Below are 13,523 nucleotides of genomic sequence, written 5' to 3' on the forward strand. Positions count from 1 at the left end.
AAGGGGCCGGGCGGGACCCGCGCCCGCCTCGCTCGCCCCGAGCAGCCCAGCGGGCCTGGATGGACACGGATGGCTCTTCTTCCCTTCCCTTCCCGTGCCCCCAGCCCTCCTCCTCCTCCTCCTCCTCCCGCGGGAGTTCTCGGAGCCAACGCTCCGGAGGGAGGCGAAGGGAGCCCGGCCAGGGGCAGGCGGTGTCTGTGCCCCTTCCCCCTGTAAAACCCCCTGGTTTGGCTTTCCCCGCTCCAGCCCAGCCTGCTGTTGTTTGAACTCGCCCCTGGGTCCCTGCTGGCCTCCGTTTCAGGGTGTTGCAGGCAAATAAGGACTCGCAGCACTTCCCTGAACAGGGCAGGTCAGCACCTGATAAAGGTTGTTGGTAAAATACCGGCCGGGGAAAAATGACTTCCGTTTTCTTCGGACTTTTTTTTTTTTTTTTTTTTTTTTTTAAGAGTAATTTAATAACGGGGTGCTCTAGAAAATTACTGCCATCTCAATGGTCATTTTACTTTTAACGCTGTGGTGATTTGTGGTGCCACCTGTAAGGCAGTGAGGAAGGGGTTTTTCTCTGCCAAAGCTGAGCTCCACAGAAAAAAAAATAAAAAAAACAAATAATAATAATAATAAATTCCACCCACTTCCCAAAACTTCAGGGTAGTACTGGAAAAATAAGTTCTCAGATGAAGAAATTCCACTCACTGTCAATAACAGCTCTGATTGAGCTGCAGTGTTGCTGCATGTTATGCTCAACATCTCTGTAGAGGGGCTGCAGATAAGGCAAAGTACACAAGTTTGGCATGCAAATGTCTGCGGTTTGTTTATATTTCCGAATGCATATCAAGGAATTATATCAAGAGCACCAAGATTGTACCTTCAGTATTTTTCCAGGTCCATGTGTTTGTTCAGAGAGAACTATGAATCTGCAAACCCCTTGGTACAAAAAACACGAGGAGTATTTTCTAAAACATCTTTAAACTTTAGCTTTGGTGTTTAAACTGGACCATTTTGTGGGCTACTTCTGCTCCCGAGCTCCCAAAAGGAATCAGTGACATTCATTTTCCAGGAGGGATTCAGTTGCAGGAATTTGATCTCAAATTTCATCTGAAGCAAAAGGTAAAATCATCCCAGATACAACCAAAAAACATCCCAGATACAACCACCTTCTGTGGTTCTCTAACATGCCCACCTGTGTGGCACGTCCTTGTCTTTAATTTACAGCAATAGATGGCCTTCACACCTCAGAGATGTTTTGGGTTTGAAGCAGGATGCCTGGTCATGAAATTTCTTACCAAAACTGAGAGAAATAGCCCCACAAATTGTTCCTTGGCATCGTGGCCACAAGAAAAACATCCTTCAAGATCTGTTCAGTTCTACTAGAGGAGCTGCACACTCAATTTCTTTGGAAATTCGAGTATTCATTTCTTTGAAAGTCGTTTGGAGGTTATTTACTCCTGTACTGAAAGTGTCTCGTTCCTCTCTCAAGACATAACCTAATAATTCAAATCTATATTTCTTTTTGAGTTTAGAATATCCTGGAGCTCAGTTTGGATTTGTCCAAACCTCTTGCACGATTGGCTATGGATAAGGAGAGAGATTTTAAAAAATATTCGCTGGTTCCTGTCAGTCTGTATGAAGGCACCTTTAAGGTATGACATCAATCCAGGTGTCACAAGAAGAACTGGGCAGGAGGTAAAAAATACTCCGAGCTGCTCTGCCAGGGGAGTTTAAACCCTTTACGAGGACCCGGCGCTGCTTTGTGCTCTAGGAAACAATACCAGACCCGCAGGAGCGGGAGATCCAGGGCAGCCGGGTTCAAATGAATGGAGCTCTGCTTAGTTACAGCCTTGAAGATCTGGGCTGTCGCCAGCAGCTCGCTGATTACCCCTGTTAACACCTTTTCTTCTCGCAGAGAGCCGGGCTGGTCAGCGAACAGCGCATTCCCAATTCCCACCCTCTTTCCCCCGGTTATTCCCTCCCTCCTGCCTGGTATCTGGCTCACTAAAGGGCTCTAAAGTAGTAAAAGCTTTTGCCTTTTTTTTTTTTTTTTTTTTTTTTTTTTTTTTTTTTTTTTGTGTGTGTGTGTTCCCCAGCCTGGGTTAATGTTCCCCGAGGTTAACTCAGCTTGCTGACAAAGGTCAGAGGAACAGGAGAGGCAGCCCTGGGGAGGGGGTCATTGCCTCCTCTTGGCAGCAGAAGCTGCCTGGTCTGTTCAGCTCGTCCTCCCTGCTGAAGGCTGAGCTCCTGGCCCTGTTATCTCATCCGAAATTATCTCCGGGAGCGTGTAATTGTGTTCTAAGTCGCGCTGTGGCGGAGCGGGATGCGGAGCGTTCGTTTTATTAATGGGTTATAAACATCCTCTAAAGGAGAGATCAGGGCAGGGTTCGGGTTTTTTCCGAGTGGCTGCGTGTTTTGGGATGAGCAGGCGGTGTCTGCTGGAGAGGGATGTGCTCTTGCTGGGCAGCCCAGAGGTTACTGCCCAGAATTCAGGGTGTGGAGACCTTCAGCATGACCCAGCAATCGCTCCGAGCACCTTTATCGCACTTAAATATTAATAAGCTCAGAGGTATATAATAATAAAAGTTATTAATAAGTTAAATGTTTAGCAAACCACTTCCTCCTCTGTATTTCTGCAGCAAAACGATGTTTGGATGTGTTCTTTTGGTTCCTCACAGGAGTGCCAGCCAATCTCCACAGACCAGTGCTAAGCATCTGAATAAATGAATAAACTGATGAATAAACTGCTCTTTTCAGGCGTCTGGCATCACTTACATTGTGCATCCTACCCCGGGATACCTCTGGCTTCCTCTGGCACCTCCTCAGCCCTGTTCTATGAGGTAGCTCTGCCCACATCTTTATAGAATCATAGAATATCCTGAGTTGAGAGAGACCCATCAGGGTCATCGAGTCCAGCTCCAGGCCCTGCCCAGACACCCCAAAAATCCCACCCTGGGCATCCCTGGCAGCGCTGTCCAAACACTCCTGGAGCTCTGGCTCGGGGCTGTGCCCATTCCCTGGGGAGCCTGGGCAGTGCCCAGAACCCTCTGAGGAAAGAACTTTTCTCTAAAATCCAACCTAAAGCTCCCGACTGAGCTCTATGATGTTTCACCGGTCAGGAGAGTGAAGAGATTGGTACAAGAACCATCACACCTGCCCCTCCGTTTCCCCGGACCACAATGAGGTCATTTGTCATAACTCCCTTTGTTTCTGTGGGCACTTTGTCAACACTGTTCATTTCCCACTCGGTTAATGCCCAACTTGCCATATGCTCCCTTGTATTCTGATTTCTGCCTCTTTTTCAGGTGTCTAATCAAAACCCCGGGGCAGTGGGAGATAAAGTCTCCCTAAATCCAAACATCCGAGTGCCTACTCCAAACACTCGGGGTGAGCTTGCCCTTGGGAATAAAACACAAAACTTCCTTTTACTGTTCCAATAGAAATACAATTAAAGCAATCTCCAGAGAATTTCGATGCTAAAGCCCACAACTGGGGAAAAAAACCCCACCAATATTCAATTGGTGATATCTTCTGTGAATTTTTTTCTTCACTCAGTACCATAAAAGATCCCTGTACTTGACAGAAAGTACAGGTACCCACTCACCCATAAAACTACGCCAAACCCAGGAACATAATTAGTCATTTAATAACTAAGCTTAAACTGAGTGAATGTTGACTTTGGAAGTACGTTTGCATCTGGCTGGCATTACCATGAATACACACACATAAATTCACCTGCTGCAGGTATAGTTGAAAACCAAGATAAATGGGCAGACATCTTCAAATAGAATATTATTATTATTATTACTATTACTATTATTACTATTACTATTATTATTATTATTCCAGTTGTTGAATGAAGCCAAAGGTGGTCCTTTGTTAGGGTATTAACTAAAATATGCTGAAAACCCACAGCTTCTTAAAGCAATTTCCCTGTTATCTGGGAAGCAGGAAAGGGTCTCCTGGGCCTGCAGATTAGAAAGGTGTGTCCTTGTGAACATTCTCACTTCTGACCCAGCCTTTCAGAAAATATTTTAAAGAGTTTGAAGCCCCACATAGATGGAAACACATAAAATTGCCCAGCCTTTTTTAGTTCTCAATTATTTTTTTCCTTTTTCTTCCCAATTCAGCTTTCTGGTATAAAGGCAAAGTTTCAGAGCTGCAAAATTAAATTCTTTGCTGTCTCTCAGAGAGAAGACAGGAATAATAAGTGACCTTCACTTTAGTTCAGGTGTGTGTTGTTTCAATGGGTCTCTCCCCTGTTACTGTATACCAAGGGAGAATAAAAATTCAAATCCTTGCTCTTTGTTGGATTTTTCTGGGTGTATCATGTAAATACAGCTGCATTTTCCCATATCAGAAGAGAATTTGACCTACAAATTTGACTCCTATCCACATTAAAATAATCCTACTTTTGTGGCACACAAATGGAATGACAACTTTCATTTATTGTATGATTTTTTTTCCTGACACTTGGGACTTTTTTTCTTTTTCACTGATCTGATAGTTCAGCTTTGTCTTGCACTTGTAGCACAAAGCAGCAATAAATCCAAACTGCTCAGCCAATTAAGCCAAGTTTTAGTTACTCATATGCCAGCCTGGTCTGAAGCAACTACAATGCATCAGTAAATTCGAGTTTCGATGCAGAATGATCTCACTGTTCTCATAAAAAAGAAATGTCAAAAATGCATCTTAACTTTTTAATTTTTTTTATTTGCAGAAGAAAAACTACTCAGTTCTGACCTGATTGGCTTCAAACAACCAGTGAAAGAGCTGTGTTTCAGTATAAATTAGAATCAAATACATTTAGTCTTTCTAATGCATATAGAAAAATAATGGATTAGTAAAATAAAAAGAAACAAAGCGCAAAAAATCTTAAATTAAGATTTTTTTTTTCTTCTGAATTAGAAACCAAAAATTATGTTTTGGGTATAATCTTGGACAAAATTAACATCGATTTAATGGAGCCAGATTTTCTCAACTGATCATTTAATCATAAAAAGTTTTTTTAACATTGCCTGTTAATCATGCCATCTCATATTTAAAAAAAAAACCAGCCCAACTTTATTTTCTATAGCTCCTTGAAGACCAGTGTTTTTCATTCATTTGATAATAATTCTATGCTAGGTAGATTAAAAAAAAAAAAAAAAAAAAAAAAAAACAAAACAAAAAAAAAAAAAAAAAAAAAAAAAAAAACAAAAAACAAAAAAAAAAAAAAAAAACAAACAAAAAAAAAAAAAAAAACAAAAACGAACAAGACCTTTTGAACAGCTGCATTTTCTGAATACCTGCATGAGATAACCAGAGATAAATCCCATCCAAAAAGAATTGCCCTTTGTTTGTCTGAATAATAAAGAGAGGGGTTTTTTTTTCACTTTCCACACTAGTTTAGCTCTAGATTTGCTGCATAACTTCAGCGAATTTGTTCCTATCTGCCTGCATTTCCTGCTCTGCAAAAGGGAATTAATGGTATTCAATATCAGGAGGAGAACATCTATATTCACATTTAACCAAATATTTGTAAAGGTGCTTGGAGACTTGTTGACTGACAAGGGTAACAATAATGTGTCCTCTTTATATTTACCTGCAGCTACAGGAGCTTTTATGGACTGTTCCTGCATCAGGTATAAAAAGCACTTGATTTTTATCAACAATTGGACATTGTTTTAATTCCATGATAAATGGAGCAGATGAAGTCAGAAAACTGTAAATCACTGATTGGTCACCAACAAAGAGCTGATCCAGCTCATTGGATCGGGCAGGTTATAAAGGAGGAAAAAAAATGCAGCTCAGTTTCATCTGTTCATATTCTTCAGCAAGCCAGTAATTCACTTAGGACAAAATCTATTTAATTGTGGTTATGAGGAAGTGCTGTTTGCCCATGCAGTTTGCAGAGAGCTGTGCTTTCCATGCAAGCAGCCAAATGTGTTGTCCATAAACTTTTGACAAGACAACTTTGTCTGTGACTAAGGCAGGATTTTACACTTTGGTTCCAATATGTTCAATTATTTCCCTATAACTTTCTTTTTAATTTTAACTGAAGTAGCTCACTGAAACCCTATTTGCACTATGAATATGATTTCAATTGGAGGGAGCATGATGATTTCTGAAATTGTTTCTGAATCACAGTCACCATTCTTCCATGTCTTGGTATAAAAATGATTAACTTGTTGTAGGGTGTCACACACTTGTCACTCTTGCTGCATTTTCTTCGTTAATGACTAAAATATTTTACTTCACCAGTCTTAATTTAGGTCTGACTCTCTCTTTATTCTGGTTCAGTGGCTGCTTGAATTCCTTAAGAAAGGATTTGTTTGCTTGCCTGCTGCCTGTGGAAAGAAGCCTTGTGTTTGAAGGCACAAATCAAACCAAAATACTTCTCATCTTTAGAGTAGGTAGCACAAGGAAACAGATCCTTTCTGGTCAACAGCAAGAGCTGTGGCATTACAGTTTTCCTCTAAGAGGTGAAAGATTGATGCTTTAATTCAACCTTCACCTAATTGCCAACACTTTGTAATTAAGCAAGTCAATTTTCCAAGAGGAAATTCCCTGGCTGTGTTAACCAAATTGATTACCAGATTTTTAGCCCATTGATCTCTTTTGTTATCAAAACCCTACCATACTAAAAGATATCAAAGCTTCTTATGAAGCTGGGAGCAGTTAGCTGGAAGTGTTTGTTTTCTCTGGGATTGGTTGGACATTGGCCATCAGACTCCTGTACAATCACCAGGTGAGTAATTTTCAGGAGGAAATTTGAACCTGTCCTGGGAAAAGGAGTACAAGCTGGCTGATACGAGTTTCTGCTGGTGATGGGCCTGTTTTCTTAAATATTTCTGTGTGGACAGCAGCAATAATCTCATAAATACCAGCCAGGGCTGGCACCTGCACTGCTGCTGTACGTAAAACTGCTCAAAGTGCAGGTGCAATAAACACCACTTGACAAGAGTGCATGGGAACTGTGGAAAAAAGCCTTAAGAAATGGAGAATTTCCACAAATACCCAAAGCTGACACAGCCTGTGCTTCAGATCTCGGTATTTTACCACTATCACTAATTGGTGATTGCAACATACTGATTGTCTTGCTGCCTGTGTGGGCAGGTTTTGAAGGAAAAAAAAATAAAGGATGGCATAAATGTAACTCAGGTAACTGAAGCTGACCAGCTGATAGTTAATTTTATGAACACATGTCTGTAGTCAGAGATTTTATTTTGCCACCTTTTTTTTGCTGCTACATGCTGCCTAATACATAACGAGTTGTATTTGTTGTGGGGCAGTTGTATTTCCATTCCATCCATTATTTTTTGAAGTTTACTTCAAGATCATCCTCCCCTTTTGATGAAGGTACTTTTTATTTTTAATTTTAAAAAATAATTTTAATTAAATTTAAATTTAATATTTATTTTTAATATTTTATTTATTTATTTTATTTACTTTAATTTTCCTTCATTTTGTCCCTTTATTTATGGCTCTGTAATTTTTCTAATTTCTGCTTGTGCCTATGTAGATGTGTACATTAATATGAACTATGCAGTAATTAAATCTTTTTTCATATTTTCATATTAATGTGTACATTAATATGAACTATACAGTAATGAAACCATGTTTTATTTTTCTCTGCCCTTGTTGTATCATCAAGAGAAAACAATCCTCTGCCCCTGTTCCCTGTGAATTTAGTTCTGCTGAACCACTGCAGCTGGAAAAAGAGGATTTCCACACCTTTGAACGAGGTGCCTGTTGTACGAAAGCAAAGAGCTCACCTTTTCTTGAACTGGCTGAAGTGGCAGAGAGAGTTGATAACTTCAGATTCCTGCTCAGGAGTGATGCAAGAGCTCGGTGCTTGTGTGTCCTGTCCTTTCCTGAGCTCTCCAGGCTCATTCCCAAGGGAGACTGGCTTATCAGGAGTGCCAGCTGGTAAACACATGAAGTCCAGACCTTGGAAAATGATAATTCCCAGGGTGTGGGTTGTCCTCAAAGAGCAGCAGGATGGACACCTCACCACAGTGCATGTCAAAAATGTTGGCAGCATTTGGGTTTTAATATTTAGTATTCTTAAAATATATATTTTATATTGGGTTTTTTTTATATTTTGGGTTTTAATATTTAGTATTTGTTATTTTTTATTTTTAATATTTAGTATTTTTTTCCTACAGCTTTTAAATAAAAAACAACCTTCTTATTTAAAGTTATCCTATACAGTTTGTGTATCTTGATACCAATCAGATTTGTTGGAAAGCCTATATTTAAATAGCCTTTTAATAGTGGACTACACTGAAAATAAGGACTGTGGGATTCCAGATGAAAAATAGGATTTTCAGGGTATCCTTGCAGAGATCAAAGCTGCGACTCAGAGAGGAAGTTACCCTTGAAGTGTTGGGAACTGTCAGAAGACCCCAAGGCAAAGAATCCACAAAATACCCAGATTTTAGTGTCCCATTACACGCCCCAAAAGGCAGAGTTGGAGCTAAAAATTCAGGAGAGCGTCTCTACTTCAGCACTTGCTTGATCCCTGCCTGAAAAGACTTGGAATTTCTGTCTTAGATATGCGAAAGGTGACAAATTAGCCCAGATGCCCAGGAGTCATTTCATCAGCACAGCCTGCCTGACCTTCAAACTCAGAGTTAGTCACTGATGAAAGGGTTTAAAGGAGGCCACTGTGTCTTCTGCATCCTGAGCACCCAGAGTAGGGAAATTTTATGTAATTCGAATACAACCAATCCGCACTAATGCAAAAATTGTAGCACCATGTGCAAAAGCTGCAGCCTTGACTCTTAACTAAGTGGGAGATCAGGCTGTGATGGGGCAAGAACAGCAGGTTTTGACTGTGGTGGGATTTGACTGTGGTGGATCTCCCATTTGTATGTGAACAGGGAAGCCTCATGCCGGTGTTTCCGCATGGATTCATCGACACCATCCTCAAAGGGCTACCAGGAGGAGCAGCAGGAATTCCCTTGATAGTTTCTTCAGGCCTTCCCTTCTGCAGGCCAGCAGAAATTATTTCAACCAGCTGAGCTTTGCCTGCTTGTCTTGTGGGAGAGGGACAATTCTCTTGTCCTGGGGACATCCAGTGACCCAGTGCAGTCCTGTGAAACACCCCTGAGATTGTGTCTGCTCTTGTGGGTGCTGTTGTGCACAAAATACACCCAAAGATAAAACTAAAAAGTGGAAGTAGTGGGGTTACACCCACAACAGATCTCTCAGTTGCTCTCCCATCGCTTGAATAAAGGAAAAGTGAACATAATAAAAGGCTAAAAGGGAAACCTGCATCCCTCTCAGAGGTGCATGAAAAATTGAGTCTTCCTTAACAGCAGGAGCTTAGACAGTTGCTTGGACACAGACTGGTTTAAAACCTGCAGGAAGGCAATTTTTGGTGTGGCTTTCAGGAAAAGGGTTGATGTGATACAAAAAGACGGGGCTGGCTTGGCTTCAGAGAGAAGTGGTTACAGAGCATGAAACTGCAGAGCAGAGGAGCAGCTGTGTAAGGCACGGGTCAGTAGGGACAAAAATAAAATACATTGAGGCACTCTGATTTCACTCTGATGCTTTTGAGGTTCTCTTTTGTCAAGTGTCCACAAGAACATTGATGCTTTTAATAGGTTACCCTCTCCAGGTTGTCTGGAGCTGCCTCCTAAATGTGGGCATCCCTTGCAAGTCCCTGGAAGGAACAATGTTCCAGCCAGGGCTCGAAATGCACTTTTAGTTATGCATAACACTCCAGTCATCACAGCACATTCTGTTCTCAGAGCCACTATTTCTGTCCCCTGGGAGCGGAGCAATTGCAAATTGCCTTCCATTGAGACTATTGTCTAGTGCAGTTATGGATCAGAAACTTGTTTTTTTTCCCTCCTGGGCTCTGCGTGGAGCACACAAAAGCCTCCTGGCTGAGCCACCCCAGGGTGATTGGCTGCCACCCACAACTTCTGGGCCAGCAGGGTGTTTTGACTGAGCTATAAAATATATCCTGAAAGGAGTTTGAGGGGCACAGTGTCATGCCTTAAGCTTTAGCTTTCATATTTGCATATTCTGTGCTGCCCAGGGGTGCAGTTCTGAGCCTCATATTCAGTGTTAGTCAGTTCTCTTCACAGAGTAGGGAGACTAAACAAATCCTTTTCCTGTTGAGAATCAAAGACAATTTTCAGGCCCAAAAGCACAAACAAGGGTGGCTGAAGAGAGGAACAAGAAGGATGAGACCTCACAACCTGAAGATGTAATTGGACAATTAAACCCCAATATGCAAATGGACCAAAACTTATAAAAATCTATGATCTTATGACCAGTCAGCCATTTTTGTGACTATTTGTAGGGGACCCTGGGTGCAGCCTTGGTCAGGCTCCTGTGCTGCCCAAGGTGTATCCTTAAAGGCATTTCAATAAATACCTACTTTATTCTCTAGCTCTGCTCAGTCTCTGTTTCAGGTCAGCCTTCCAAGGCATCAAGTGTACAACAATGGCATTACTGCTGCTGATCATTCTGGGAAGTGGCTCAGGCTTCCATGGGATTCCCCCCCAGGAGTGTTTGTCATTAACAAAAACAGACCTGTGACAGAAGTTTGCACCCAAGGGGATTCAGGTATGTTCAAAGGCTGGTGGGGAGGCCTGGTAGACCTGTAAAAATCCCAGTTTAGCCAATGGAAGTGCTGTGGAAGGGCTCAGGGTCAGGTGGATGTTAAACCTGGAATCAGGAGCTTTCCCCTACCCTCGCGTGGCGTGTGTCAGCTGGAGGATGTGTGTGTGAGTCAGCACAGGCAGGCAGCCAGAACAACCACAAACAACCACGAATTCATGACTAAAACACCAATAATAAATTGATTTCCATTGCCTCTCTAAGCAGGGGATCCCCGAAGCAGAGGCACAGGAGAGGAGACACAGACATTGTTAAACTCCTGCCCATGCCAGGGGATCTCTGGCCCTGCTGTTTGCACAGCCTTATCAAGGGTTATTCCAGCTGCAAGGTCACTTGGGCTGGTTTACAACCCTCCTCCAGCCTTCTGCTTGTTAACCCATTCCTCCCAAGACTTGGAGAACATCAAAGAGCATCAAAGATAATTTAAGAGCATTAAAGAACTGTGCCAAACATCTGATGTGTCCTATTGAAACCTTGCCTGGAAAAAGAAAACAGACGAGCTATTCAGGACCATAAATCCACGCCAAATCAAGAAGGAGCTGGTTCTCCTTCCTGGTGCACACAGAGCACTCACTGTACTTGTGTGAAACTCTTGCCAATGTTTTTTATGGCTGCACCCAGGAAAGGTCTGAGACACAGACTGTAAAGCCCCTGAAGCTTTTAAAGAAGTATGTTCAGAAATGAAGAGCTGTGTTCAGTCTGAGAACAAGCGTGGAGCTGGCATCCTCCTTCATCCTTGGGCTTGCTTTTCCATGTCAATACCTTGTGCCAGTTTGACATTTACTCAGGCCTGGCTTAAGAGGTGACTGAAATGCCTGGGAAAGCTCAGGTACCTCATGATCCTTGTTTTAATTAAGAGATTGTTTGCTATTCTTCTCCTCACAGGTGCTGTTCAGTGTGTAGAGATCCACAGCTAAATCTGAGATCTCCTGAAGGGAACACTCAAGCGCAACCTGTCTTTTTTCAATGATTTGTCTGGTTTAAAGCCTGGGTAAAGAAGCAGGGAAATTCCTCTTTTTTCCCATGGACTTTCATGGATGGTTCATCTCTTGTGCTGCATTTCACAGCTGTAGTGACAGACTCCATGGAGCATCCTACTGAAAAAAAAAAAAAAATAAATAAAATAAAAAAAAAATATACAGCTTTCAGGATCCTGGAGGGAAAAAAATTAAATCTTTTTTTTTTTTTTTTCAGGGAAGAGCCCTGCTGACTCTGGCACTTCTGGCACTTGTGTCTCCTGTTTAGTTTTGTCCCACACCACCTGACCTCAAAGCAACATACAGCAGTGAAATTGGGACCTCAAAACAACAGACAAGAGTGAAATTAGGGTACAGGCTCCTGCAGGATGGTTTGAGAGATGGAAGACATAAAGAGTTGACTGCAAAAATATCTTCCACATTCTCCAGAGACTGACTGATGGGCAGATATGCTCCTGGGGAGGCAGCCTGCCTCTGTCAGCATCAAAGGGGCAGGAATTGCAACAGCCTTTTCATACTGGCAGTGCAGCAACTTAGGGAAAAACAAGATGAAAAACATTTAATGGGGTATTGCATAGAACAGGCTGCCTCAAGACTACTCGAAAAACTTGTTTCAGTAAAGCTACATGAGAAACAAACAGAAAAGCAGTTACTTTGTGTCCTGTGATCGATTGTTTTTCTTGGTTTTGGCTGGGGCTTTTTGCTTGCTTTTGGGTTTTTTATCTGGTTTAGTGAGTCTAAGGTGAGAGTGAGCTCTTTTGTGCCCTTTTTTCTTACCTTTTCTGCTAAACATCATTTTGCAGGACACCCTCTGGTATAAGTTTTCCTCAGACAATTTTGTCCAGAGTGTGAGATGCCAGGACAACATGGTACCACTGGTGGCTGAATCTCTTTGGTTCTTTGGGGTTTTTAGTGTCATTCATCCCTTAGAAAGGAGCTGTTTTGGTCATGTTAGCAAAGGTTTAAGGGTGCTGGCAGGAGTTGCCTGGATGTGGAGAGGAGCTCCCTGCTGACCCCAACACCTCCCTCATTTCTGTGTGACCCACATCCACCTTCTGCTTTTCCAACAAAACCAGCATAGAAATGTCTAGTTTCCTTCTCCTTTGACCCACCTCTTTCTCTTCATGATATGTTTTCTGATCTTAAATTTACGAGACCACTGCTCCATTCTGACCCCTCTAAAAATGTAATTCCAGAAAAAAAAACCCTCCTATCAACACAAGAGAAAGGAGAAACCTCCCTGAGTGTGATGTCCATAAGGAGAGGGGGTTTCAGAACCCTCTTCACCTGCATTTTGTTGTGAACATCTGCCAAGTCCATTTTTGTCACTATATAACAACACCTTAATATTAAATCTTGGAGATTATTCATTTGATCAGCTGCATGACTGCAGTGAGTACTCACCTTCTCACAGACTGACATGACAACAATGAATGCATTGAAAAATAAATGGCAGCAGCCAGTTCCTTCGAAATCCAGTTTATTTCTTCATAAGGCACCCCATTTTTAGGGAATACAGTGTATTTTTAAGGAATACAGTGTATCTTCATCCTTATCAGCAAAGGCTGACCTTACATAGCTCAGTGAGGACAAGCATGCATAGTTTATAACCAACCCTTTCCCCCAAAGGTAATCTGGTGGAACATCTTGCCCAAAAGCACAAGTTTAGGATTGCAAAGGCGCATTTTTAGCTCTTGATTGCAACACAGGTGAAGTACAGTTAATACCTGTGATGTGGCTTGGGCTGTTGGCTTTGAGAACTGAAAATTCTGAGGGCAGACAGAGGCTGCTGCCCCCAAGGGCTGCCATGGGACAGCCCCTCTGTGCTGGTGGGTGTTGAAATCCTGGGCACTGAGAATTTTGGGCTTTCTGTGCTGACAGGTACTGACCCCCAAGAAAATACTGCATTTGACCTGAGGCCTTGGAAGAGGCTTCCAA

At 42.1% G+C, this 13,523-nt stretch overlaps 1 protein-coding gene and 1 long non-coding RNA gene across 3 annotated transcripts in view; one reads left to right on the plus strand and one right to left on the minus strand.

Moving 5' to 3' along the window:
* The window catches only part of TMPRSS2 (transmembrane serine protease 2), a 23,879-nt gene extending 23,121 nt beyond the window's left edge, over window positions 1-758 (minus strand). Inside the window, exon 1 of the mRNA XM_083884760.1 lies at window positions 633-758. The gene's annotated coding sequence lies outside the window, so the exon portion shown is untranslated. The remainder of the gene's footprint in view (window positions 1-632) is intronic.
* LOC310923899 lies at window positions 89-5,245 on the plus strand. Of its 2 annotated transcripts, none has more exons than XR_014592715.1 (4): window positions 89-373; window positions 976-1,405; window positions 1,521-2,828; window positions 4,709-5,245. It is a non-coding gene; the product is annotated as an uncharacterized lncRNA (long non-coding RNA). The 2 variants fall into 2 exon arrangements; XR_014592716.1 differs by having other exon boundaries at window positions 89-349.
* The last annotated feature ends 8,278 nt before the right edge of the window (window positions 5,246-13,523 follow it).

The sequence above is a fragment of the Zosterops lateralis genome (assembly GCF_965231275.1).
Source record: "Zosterops lateralis genome assembly, chromosome: 2".
NCBI classification, from domain to species: Eukaryota; Metazoa; Chordata; class Aves; order Passeriformes; family Zosteropidae; genus Zosterops; species Zosterops lateralis.